Source organism: Astatotilapia calliptera, chromosome 5, assembly GCF_964374335.1.
Source record: "Astatotilapia calliptera chromosome 5, fAstCal68.1, whole genome shotgun sequence".
Taxonomy (NCBI): Eukaryota; Metazoa; Chordata; class Actinopteri; order Cichliformes; family Cichlidae; genus Astatotilapia; species Astatotilapia calliptera.
Window position 1 is genome coordinate 38,534,304 of NC_137426.1, and position 10,328 is coordinate 38,544,631.

The window sequence follows — 10,328 nt, forward strand, 5'->3', positions numbered from 1 at the left end:
TCCTGTTTATTTCAGCTAGGGAGTTAGGTGTAGCGCTTGTCTTTTGTTTGATGTTTGATTTCACATAGGGTTTTAGATAGCACCTCCTCCTGACTTAGTTTGTTTTGTTTGTTATTTTGGCCTTTGTTCACCCCGGAGCTTCATTTTTGCAGTGTAGAAAAATAAATCACGATTCACTAAGAAATTGGTTTCCCTCTGTGTATGGTTTTGGGGACCAGGGCGGGGCAATCTTTTCAAACTTATGTTGCGTTCCTGTACCCCTAGACTGGGGCGTAACAGCGACTGACAGAGGTGGGACCAAGTCATTGTTTTGCAAGTCTCAAGTAAGTCTCAAGTCTTTATCCTCAAGTCTCAAGTCAAGTCTCAAGTAATGTCAGGCAAGTCAGAGTCGAGTCTCAAGTCACTGGTGTAAAAGTCCAAGTAAAGTCAGAAGTCTGAAATTTTGAATTTCAAGTCCTTTCGAGTCTTTAAAAAAAATACGAAAAAAAGCATGTTGCAGTTTTATGCTAAATGTAAATATTAGACCATGTAATTTTTAAATCTGTGTTTTTCTCAACACATGACAAAATAGTGAACTTAGAAAATATACACAAATTGTGAAATTGCACCTCTTTAAAATGCAGCTCAATTAAACCTAGCTCCAAGAATAATTTTCACCGACAGTTCTGAGATAAGCTGCATGTTATTCTTGGATGCGGTTGTAGGACCAGCTTTAAAATCGCATGACAAAAATATCATACATAAATAAATGATATTTTTTTTAAAATATCATTTTAAAAAAAACTGCATCACCAACGTAGCCTGGAAAACATTTGCTAGTTAGATGAAGTCAGCTATCTCATCTTAGCATATTTATATGCATATTTATAATCATACGGTTCTTGGAGTGAGTGCACACACTCATGAAGTTTAGTAACTTCCGGTCACTGCAACAAGCCCAGGTACAGTTTACCGACGGATGGGTGCAGGACCTTGAAATGCACCGTGTAGAAAGTAAAGACCATCGTACGTATCATAAGTTTACCAGTCTCACAAATCGTCGTCATAAATACACATTCGTTAACCGTTTATTAATAGGACCTTTGAGCTCAACGGTAATTAATTAGCAGTGGAAATAATTTCTGGTAGCATCACAGAAATGTAGCAGTGACAATAATACTGTATGCTGTAATCGTACTGGGCAATTAGTGATACAAAAAACCTGTTTTATCCTGTGAATAAAAGTATATGTTTTTGTCAATGTACCATGGTAATAACAGAAGCGAAACACAATATTGTGTCAGGATAATTTACTATTTATGCACAATAAACAAAGGAGCATAGCGCGACAATTTCTGTTCAGCGCCAGACTTGCTTGTAACCTATATCACCAATTATGTTAAGAAAAATGACGCATTAACTACAACAGCAGACTGACCTTTGTGGAAATGCTTGGAGCAGACTAACCTGTGAGCTGGAGTGTTCTGAGACGTTATATTTGATCTTTGAATGGCTGCAATCCAGTCGCCTCTTTGTTACTTCGGAAACATGGCTGAACAATTTCTCTTCAACGACGTAATCCGATAACAACCGATCTCTTTACCCGTCGGCTTCCCGTGGCTGTCATGCGACCGGCTATTGAAGTTAATAATACAACAGCTTCTTGACATTTTTGTGTTTCTTTTTATCGCTGTGTAACTGATTTCAATTGAAAGCCTGCGTGCGCTAGTACCGCTTGCCACGAGTTCCCAGAATCCTTTGCGGTTCTACCCGTGAATGACGTCACATTTTCAATCTCTATATAATATGCATGTTAAATTTTATATTTGGGGTAAAATATCAAGTCTTTTCAAGTAAACCGGTTCAAGTCCAATTCAAGTCCCAAGTCATTGGTGTAAAAGTCCAAGTCAAGTCACAAGTCTTAGAACATTTTTTCAAGTCAAGTCTAAAGTCATAAAATTAATGACTCGAGTCTGACTCGAGTCCAAGTCATGTGACTCGAGTCCACACCTCTGGCGACTGATGCGTTAGAAGCGCAAAGTAAAATACGCGTGGCATTTTAGGTGGTGCATTTTGTGCATTCGCGCTTATCGCATCTGCCACTCAAGTTGGAAAAATCTGAACGCCACAACAACCAATCAGGTGACGGGTGTCAGTGATGCTGTGACTAAGTGAATGGAGTCAGAGCATCAGCAGGACATGGATACTGATAAACACCATGGCTAATCACCCCGAGCTACATGACGCCAGCTGTTTTCTATACAGAGACATGAATAAAAAAATAAAAAAGGTTAAACTATTTAGACAGGAAAGCTCTTAAGAGGTTTGTGGGTGGCTCTTAAAAGAGCTGTTGTGGCTGCAAAGGCCCCGCTCTCTCTGTCGAGAAGTGAGCCATGAACAGCTTCCTCACCCGGACACCCAGGCCTAATGGCTCCACCACAGCACGTCCTGCGCCGCTCTCATATTATAAACTTTTACTAACCACAGGCAGATGGACAAGCGCTCTGCAGTTGTGATTGAGCGCCTGTAGTTGGTGTCTAGGTGGGCGATGCTTGGACCGACGCGGAACAGCAGCTCCTCAAACTGGGCGAGGGACAGACGGTGGTACCGCTGTCCCTCATCCAGACGCAGCTCCTGGAGCAGGTGCTGAAACTCACCAAACTGCTCACGCTTCTGGAGGACCTGATGGACCCAGGTACGGTGAGGATGTCCTTAACACTGCTGCTCTGCTCTTCTCAGTAAATAGAGAAGGCATACTCTCTCTTCAAACGCTAGATTGACGGCTGCCATCTTGCAAACATACCATCTGGCACTACTTCCTCCCACATTCCCGGTTACGTGCATGAAAATTGCATATTTTAAAGAACACGCTTCAAGGTGCGAATGTGCAAGCGACCAGCTAGGGGCGTTGTAACCAACAATGTAGGTTACAATTACATTAGCATGACCAATTATGCAAATTAGGCAATGACATCATTTAGCAACTTTTAGGACAGCCAATAGCGATTTTCTTTACTGAGGAGTTGCCAACTCTGGTCACGGGTGTGACCAGTCACGCCCTTCTAAACGAGGCAGCAGCATGGGGTAATTACAGAAGCAGAAAGATGTAGAACCCAGTCAAATTATACAAAAAATATATATACACTTTTTTTTGTCCCGTTTGGATCTTTAGCCATCAGAATTGTTGTCTTAAGGCCAAGAAAGATGCCAAGCAGATTTACTTTACCAAGTGGATCATCATGGCTTTGCCATATTGGTCCATTTGTTTGACCTTTATTATAATTATGTATTTATTTGATTTTATTTTCGGTTGCTACAGACCGGACAGACATGACTGAGGGATAGGACAGGGAGAAAGAATGAAAGAAAGAGAGGGAGAGAAAGAAAGAAAAACAAACAAAACACCTGGATCACCTGTATGGAGAAAAAAAAAGAAGAGAAAGCAAACAAAAAAGAGCAACATAATAAATACAGCACCATCACAATAAACTAGCTAGCAGTAGATAACAGTAGATACTAAATATTGCAGCACAGAGTCCGGGGCAGCCCACCCGACTCCACCGCAGAGAAAACTGCACCCACCCCATCATCCAATCATCTCCCAAACTACACAAGACAATAGACACCCAGGTTGAGTTCATTCTCTACCTCTCCTATATCTCTCCCCCACCTGCAGAGTGAGCTCCTGTAGAGAGGAGACCACCTGCAAAGATATAACAGCCTCCCCACCAGTTAGAGAGCCCCCTAGTTGGGCTAACATACAGTTGATAACTATCCTGTGGAAGTCGTCCGCCATCAGCCTTGCTCAGCAAACAGCTGAACTTAGTGCCGCTTTCCAACGATGCAGTGTCGCGGTGAATAAGATCCATAGCAGATGATGTTAAAAACACACTGAGCGCATTAAAGTTAGTCGCTATTTTTCTATTCAGTTTGGTGAGACTACATACGTTGCAGATACGGCTAATTTGCTTGTTTACATTAGATATGAACACGAAAGTGCAGCTCAAGAAGACTTTCTGTTCTGTAAGTCACTTCAGACCAGAACTACAGCTGAACACATTTTCCAGTTATTGAATGAATTTTTTCAAGGAAATGGGCTGGATTGGAAAAGGTGCGTTGGAGTCTGCACGGATGGTGCTAAAGGTCCATGACAGGTCGCCATAGCGGAGTAGCAGCCCAAACTGCAGTATCCATCGCGAGGCCTTCGCAGTGCAAAAAAATGCCTGAAGAAGCTGTACTAGACTCAGCTGTGAAAACTGTCAACTTCATAAAGAGCAGGTCGGCGCACTCTCGCTTATTTCATGTGCTCTGTGATGAGATGGGCAGTGAACACCTCCAACTTCTGCTCTGTACAGAAGTAAGATGGCTTTCAAGAAAGAAGGTCCTTTCTAGGCTTTTCAAATTGCACAGAGAGATTCAGATGTTTTTACAGGACAAAAACTTCCCCTCATCAGATGTTTCTGAAGACACTGTGTGGCTCAGTCAGCTGGCATACTTGTCGGACATTTTCTCTCGTTTAAATGAGCACAATTTGGGCCTACATGGACTCTCCATCAGTGTTTTTGATGTGCAGGACAAAATCAATGCAATGTTGAAAAAACTGGAGTTATTTGTAATCAAAGTCAAGACAGGGGATGTTTCAGCTTTCCCCACTTTGGAGTGTTTCCTGTCTGACAACAATCTGACCTTCACCGATGGAGTCAGAGACAACATTGTTGCCACCTTGTATCTCTCAGACAGCAGTTCAGTGAATATTTCCCAGCAACAGTAGATTTTCTCCTCCCATTTGCGACCACGTATCTATGTGAGAATTGCTTGTCTTCACTCTCCTTCATAAAGACAAAATATAGAAACAGATTAGATGCTGAATCCAACTTTAGGCTGAAGCTGACCTCAATCAACCCAGACATCACAGAACGCCATGCACATCCCTCTCAATAGATATGTAGACCAAGTTGCAAATAACAACAACATTTAAATGTTTTGATTGTTTTCATGGAGCCGTTATTATTAATATCGCTTTTGCTGTGAATGTTTTCATGCAGTACATGATCAGTACAGTACAGTACAGATCTTACTAAATGTTTCAGTGCAGTACAGTTGTTATTTTCCCTTGTCACATCCTGAATGTTTAAATGCAGTGCACTTCATATTGTCGCTTGATGGGTGATTTAGTCAAGTACAGTTGTGGTGTTTTATGACAGTTAAAATAAATAACATTCCTATAAGAAATAAAATTATCTTGTGTAAACTGTATATGTTGTTAAAATAGGCCTATACTACTGTATTTTAATGTCGGTCATAAGAGTGAATAATAATAATAATGGATTGGATTTATATAGCGCTTTACAATGCCACTATTCAGTCACTCTCACATTCACACACTGGTGGAGGCAAGCTACAGTTGTAGCCACAGCTGCCCTGGGGCAGACTGACAGAAGCGAGGTATTTCAAGAGCTACATATTTTATGAGGTGGTAGTCATTGTGAAAAGTTTGAGAACCGCTGGTCTAGTATAAAGAGTGTAGTGTGATTGTAGGGGATGGAAATCATGGTAAATGGACTGATTCTTGTATAGAACGTTTCTACTCCCAGTGTACTCAAAGCACTCTATACAACATGCCACATTCACAGCTTCTAAGCTTTCAGTCAAAGCTAACATTCATACTCTGATGGATGCATCAGAGAGAAACTTGGAGTTGGTGTCTTGCCCAAATATATTTGGCATGCAGACTGGAGGAGCCAGGGTTCGACCCACCAACCTTCTGATGTAGATGACCTGCTCTACCTCCCGAGCTACAGCCAATCACATCATCCAAGATGGCTTGTGAAGGTGTGAACATCTTGTGAAACATCAGTTGTATAAATCCACACAGATCAGCAGGTTTGCTGATCACATCATGTACACTCTGCCTGTGCTGAGCCACGACACAGATTTTAGTGTTCCCCCATGAAGGTGAAGAGGACTGGGTGAAATGGGCACAGCTTCATTCCTGACAGTCAGCAGACCTCAGTCTCATGAGGTTGTTGAAAAGCAAATAAAAGTCACAAACTCCCAGTTAGAGAACTGGTCACAGTAACAAGATTAAACATTAAAAACAGCTTAAATGTGTTTATGTTACTTGTAGGGGTGCAACGATACAGAAAATTCACGGTTCGGTTCGATACTTTGTTGTCACGGTTCGATATTTTTTTGATACAAAAAACATGTTCATGCCTTTTTAATTTGTCATTTATTAAATTTCCACGGCACATTCTGCACCACATTTCTGTGCGTTCATCATTTGTTTGAAGCCAGCTCACCTCCTGCAACCACTTTTCCGAGAATACGCGATTCTTTTGTGGTTCGGACTCCTGACATTTCTTTGGAGGTGGAGGAACATCACAGTAATTGCTTAAAGGAGCTTCTGTTCATATTAGTGAATATTCACACACATAGTCAGACTTATGGAGCCTCTCACCACACTTCTTTTTCTCTTTCTATTTACAAACAAGGGATGTTTCTACATTCTCTCCACCTGTCTAAACGAAACACCCAGAGTACATCATTAGACATACACACACAATTATGGGCATGCTGAGGTTTGTCACATGGAATGTAAATGGAGCTGGCACCAGAGGAAAGAGGTTAAAGATATTTAACCAGCTTAAAAAACTACAGGCAGATGTTGTTTTATTACAAGAAACTCACAGACCTGTCACAGGTTTAAACGAACTTAAAACACCTGAGTTTCCTAACGTGTTTGCAGCCTGTTATAATTCTAGACAACGGGGAGTAGCAATCTTAATACATAAAAATGTTAATTTTACAGTACTCGATACAGTTATAGATCCAGAGGGTAGATTTCTAATTATTAAACTATCAATATTGAACAAAAAACTATGTATTGTAAGTATATATGGTCCAAATGTTGATGATCCCTCATTCTTCCACGGATTTTTTAGTGCACTCTCTGAACACCTCGATTGCACACTCATTCTTGGCGGTGACCTCAACCTTGGACTAAATGAAGACATTGATAGGCTCAACACAACAGGAACTCAGCGTAATTGGCAGTCCACAAATATGATCAAACAGTATATGAGCGACTTTGGTCTTTGCGATGCATGGCACTCCCTTCACCCCACCAGTAAGGAATATACTTTTTTCTCACATATTCATCACTCCTACTGTCGTCTGGATTATTTTTTGGTCAGCAGCTCACTGCTGAACGACATTTCAGACACTGAGATTCATCCTATAGCTGTCAGCGATCATGCTCCTGTATCTTTAACACTAATGCACAAGAATAATACTACGCCAAGTAAAAACTGGAGATTTAATATATCACTACTTAAAGATGAAGACTTTATTAAATATTTTAAAAAGGAATGGACTTCATATTTAGACTTTAATGACACTCCCGGAATATCTGCTTCTGTTCTATGGGAAGCAGGGAAAGCTGTGATGAGAGGTAAAATAATCTCTTTCTCATCACACAAAAAGAAAGAAGAAAACAAAAATATTCAGGAATTAGAAAAAAACATCAAATCACTAGAAGAAGCCTACGCGTGCGACCAAGATCAGGAAACATTGAACAAAATACGCAAAACAAAACTAGAATTAAATGAAACTATTAATAAAAAAACACAATTCCTTATACAAAGACTTCGCTTGCAGAATTTTGAACACAGTAACAAATCAGGTCGATTTCTAGCTAACCAGCTAAAAATAAATAAAGAAAAAACAACTATATGTGCTGCTAAAGATTTATCGGGGAACACAACATATGATCCTGGAAGAATAAACAACATTTTTAGGGATTTCTAATAGACTACTCATACGATAAAAACATCGAAGCCATAATATTATCTCTAGATGCAGAAAAAGCATTTGACAGAGTTAACTGGAAATTTTTATTCGCAACTTTACACAAATTTGGTTTTGGAAACTCTTTCATAAACTGGATAAGAATATTATAGAATTCCCCAAGAGCTTGTGTCAGAACAAATGACCAGACATCCTCCAGCTTCTGTCTCCTGAGGGGCACCAGACAGGGATGCCCACTCTCCCCTTCACTGTTTGCAATTTTTATCGAACCTCTAGCAGCAGCAATTAAATTTCTCAATAACTTTATCCCTGACCTGTCTGGTGTGTTCTTTGGACTTCATGGTGTTGTTGCTCCCAATATTCTCTTAGACAACCTCTGAGGCCGTCACATGGCAGTTGTGGAGCTGTTTTCCAAAGAAGAATGGGCAAGAATTTCAGTCTCAAGATGTGCAAAGCAGGTAGAGACATACCCTAAAACAGCGGTCCCCAACCTTTTTTGCGCCACGGACTGGTTTATGCCCAACATTATTTTCACGGACCGGCCTTTAAGGTGTCTCGGATAAATGCAACAAAATAAAACTTGTACCGGTACCGAAAAAAATAAGATTTATTCATAACACATGTGAAAAGACCCAGGAAAACCAAGTTAACGATAAAAGCGATAACAAAATAACGCTGAAAACCGATAAAAACCCTGAAAAGCATACATTTCACACCTGAGCCTCAACTCTCGTGGCCCGGTACCAAATGACTCACGGACCGGTACTGGTCCGAGGCCCGGGGGTTGGGAACCGCTGCCCTAAAAGACTGGCAGCTGGAACTGCAGCAAAAGGTGGTTCTACAAAGTATTGACTCAGGGGCTGAATAATTACGCACGCCCCAGTTTACTGTTATTGATTTGTAACAAATGTTTGGAATCATGTATGATTTTCGTTCCACTTCTCACGTGTGCACCACTTTGTGTTGGTCTTTCACCTGGAATTCCAATAACATTGATTCATGTTTGTGGCTGTAATGTGACAGAATGTGGAAAAGTTCAAGGGGGCCGAATACTTTTGCAAGCCACTGTAGGTATCGTGGTTGTATGTAAATGACAAAAGTAGTGAAAAAACAAGGAGGAAAAAATTGTCACCAGCCTTCACTCATAAAACTGTTCCTGTTTGGGGGTTCCTCCTTCAGCAGCTGAAACCGACTAACACCTCTACTGCTTAAATGACCAAACCAGTACCCCAGAAGATTGACTGACTTGATGCTATACGCTAATTAAAAGTGTTCCTTTAGTCTTTTTGAGCAGTGCATAAACAATAAACCAATTATATACGCTTGTATTATAAAAACTGTTGTTTATTAATGCATTTATTGACTACAGATGACCAAGAAACAGTTCTGTCTCTTTATATTCACCCATTCAAACTGACACTAAGCCCTTGTGGGACCTATATGAACTATCCAAAAGGTGCAGGAGTCATGTGTTGAACCATTTTGAATGGCTGCTAACTAGGTCTGGCTGTGACTCAGTGTAGGTCAGTGGCTCCCAAACATTTTTTGCTAAGCCCCCCTTTGTCTAACAAGAAAAATGCCCCCCCCCCCACACACACACACACACACACACACACAAACACATCTGCCAACCACACACAAACCATATTTTGTTCCACTGCGGTTTATTTCACACCTCAAACATTTAGTAAACAATTAAGCAAATACAAGTAATAATAAATTAATAAATAAATTACAAGTAGTAATAAAATAAACTACTCTACTAACTCTTTTATGCTACGTCCGCACCTACACGGGTATTTTTGAAAACGCAGCTGTTTCGTCCACATAAACGGCGTTTCCAATCACCGAAAACTGAGATTTTTTAAAACTCCTTTTTTGCATTTACATGTGGACGAGGAATACAGAGTTCGTCACGCAACATCAAAGGTATGTGCCTTTATTCACGTCACGCTGTGCGCCACGTTATTTTTTACATGAGATTGTCATGGTCCTGGGCCGTGTTGGCCCAGTATTCTTAGTTCTCTTGTATTTTTGTATTCAGTTCCCTGTTTAGGTTCTGTTTCCGGAGTTGCCCTGTTATGTTGTTCCCTGTGTGCTTTCCCTTTGTGACTCTCACCCCCTGTGTGCCCCTCTATGTATTCATGAGCCCTTGTCCCCTTTCGTGTTTTATTCCATGTTTTCCCCAGCCTGTTATGTCTGTGTTCTCCCCGTGCTCTCTCCTCCTGTCTGAACCTCTGCGTACTTCCTGTTTTACTTTGACAGTCTCTCGTCAGTATGCGTCATGTTGTGTTCACTCCTGCCCTGTCTCATTATGATTATCTGTGTCAGCTGTGTTCCCCGTGTGCTCCCACTTCCCTCGTTAACCCTCTGTGTATTTATGTCTGCGTCTCCCTCAGTTCTGTGTCGTAGTCTCCCTCATAGCTGCGTGGATTTCCCTGTGTCTCTCTGCAAGTGTTAGTTTTTGTTCCCAGTTTAAGTTTTGTATTTCTTGTGATCTGCCTTCCAGCATTAAAGCTGTGATTTTGAGTTTATCCCCT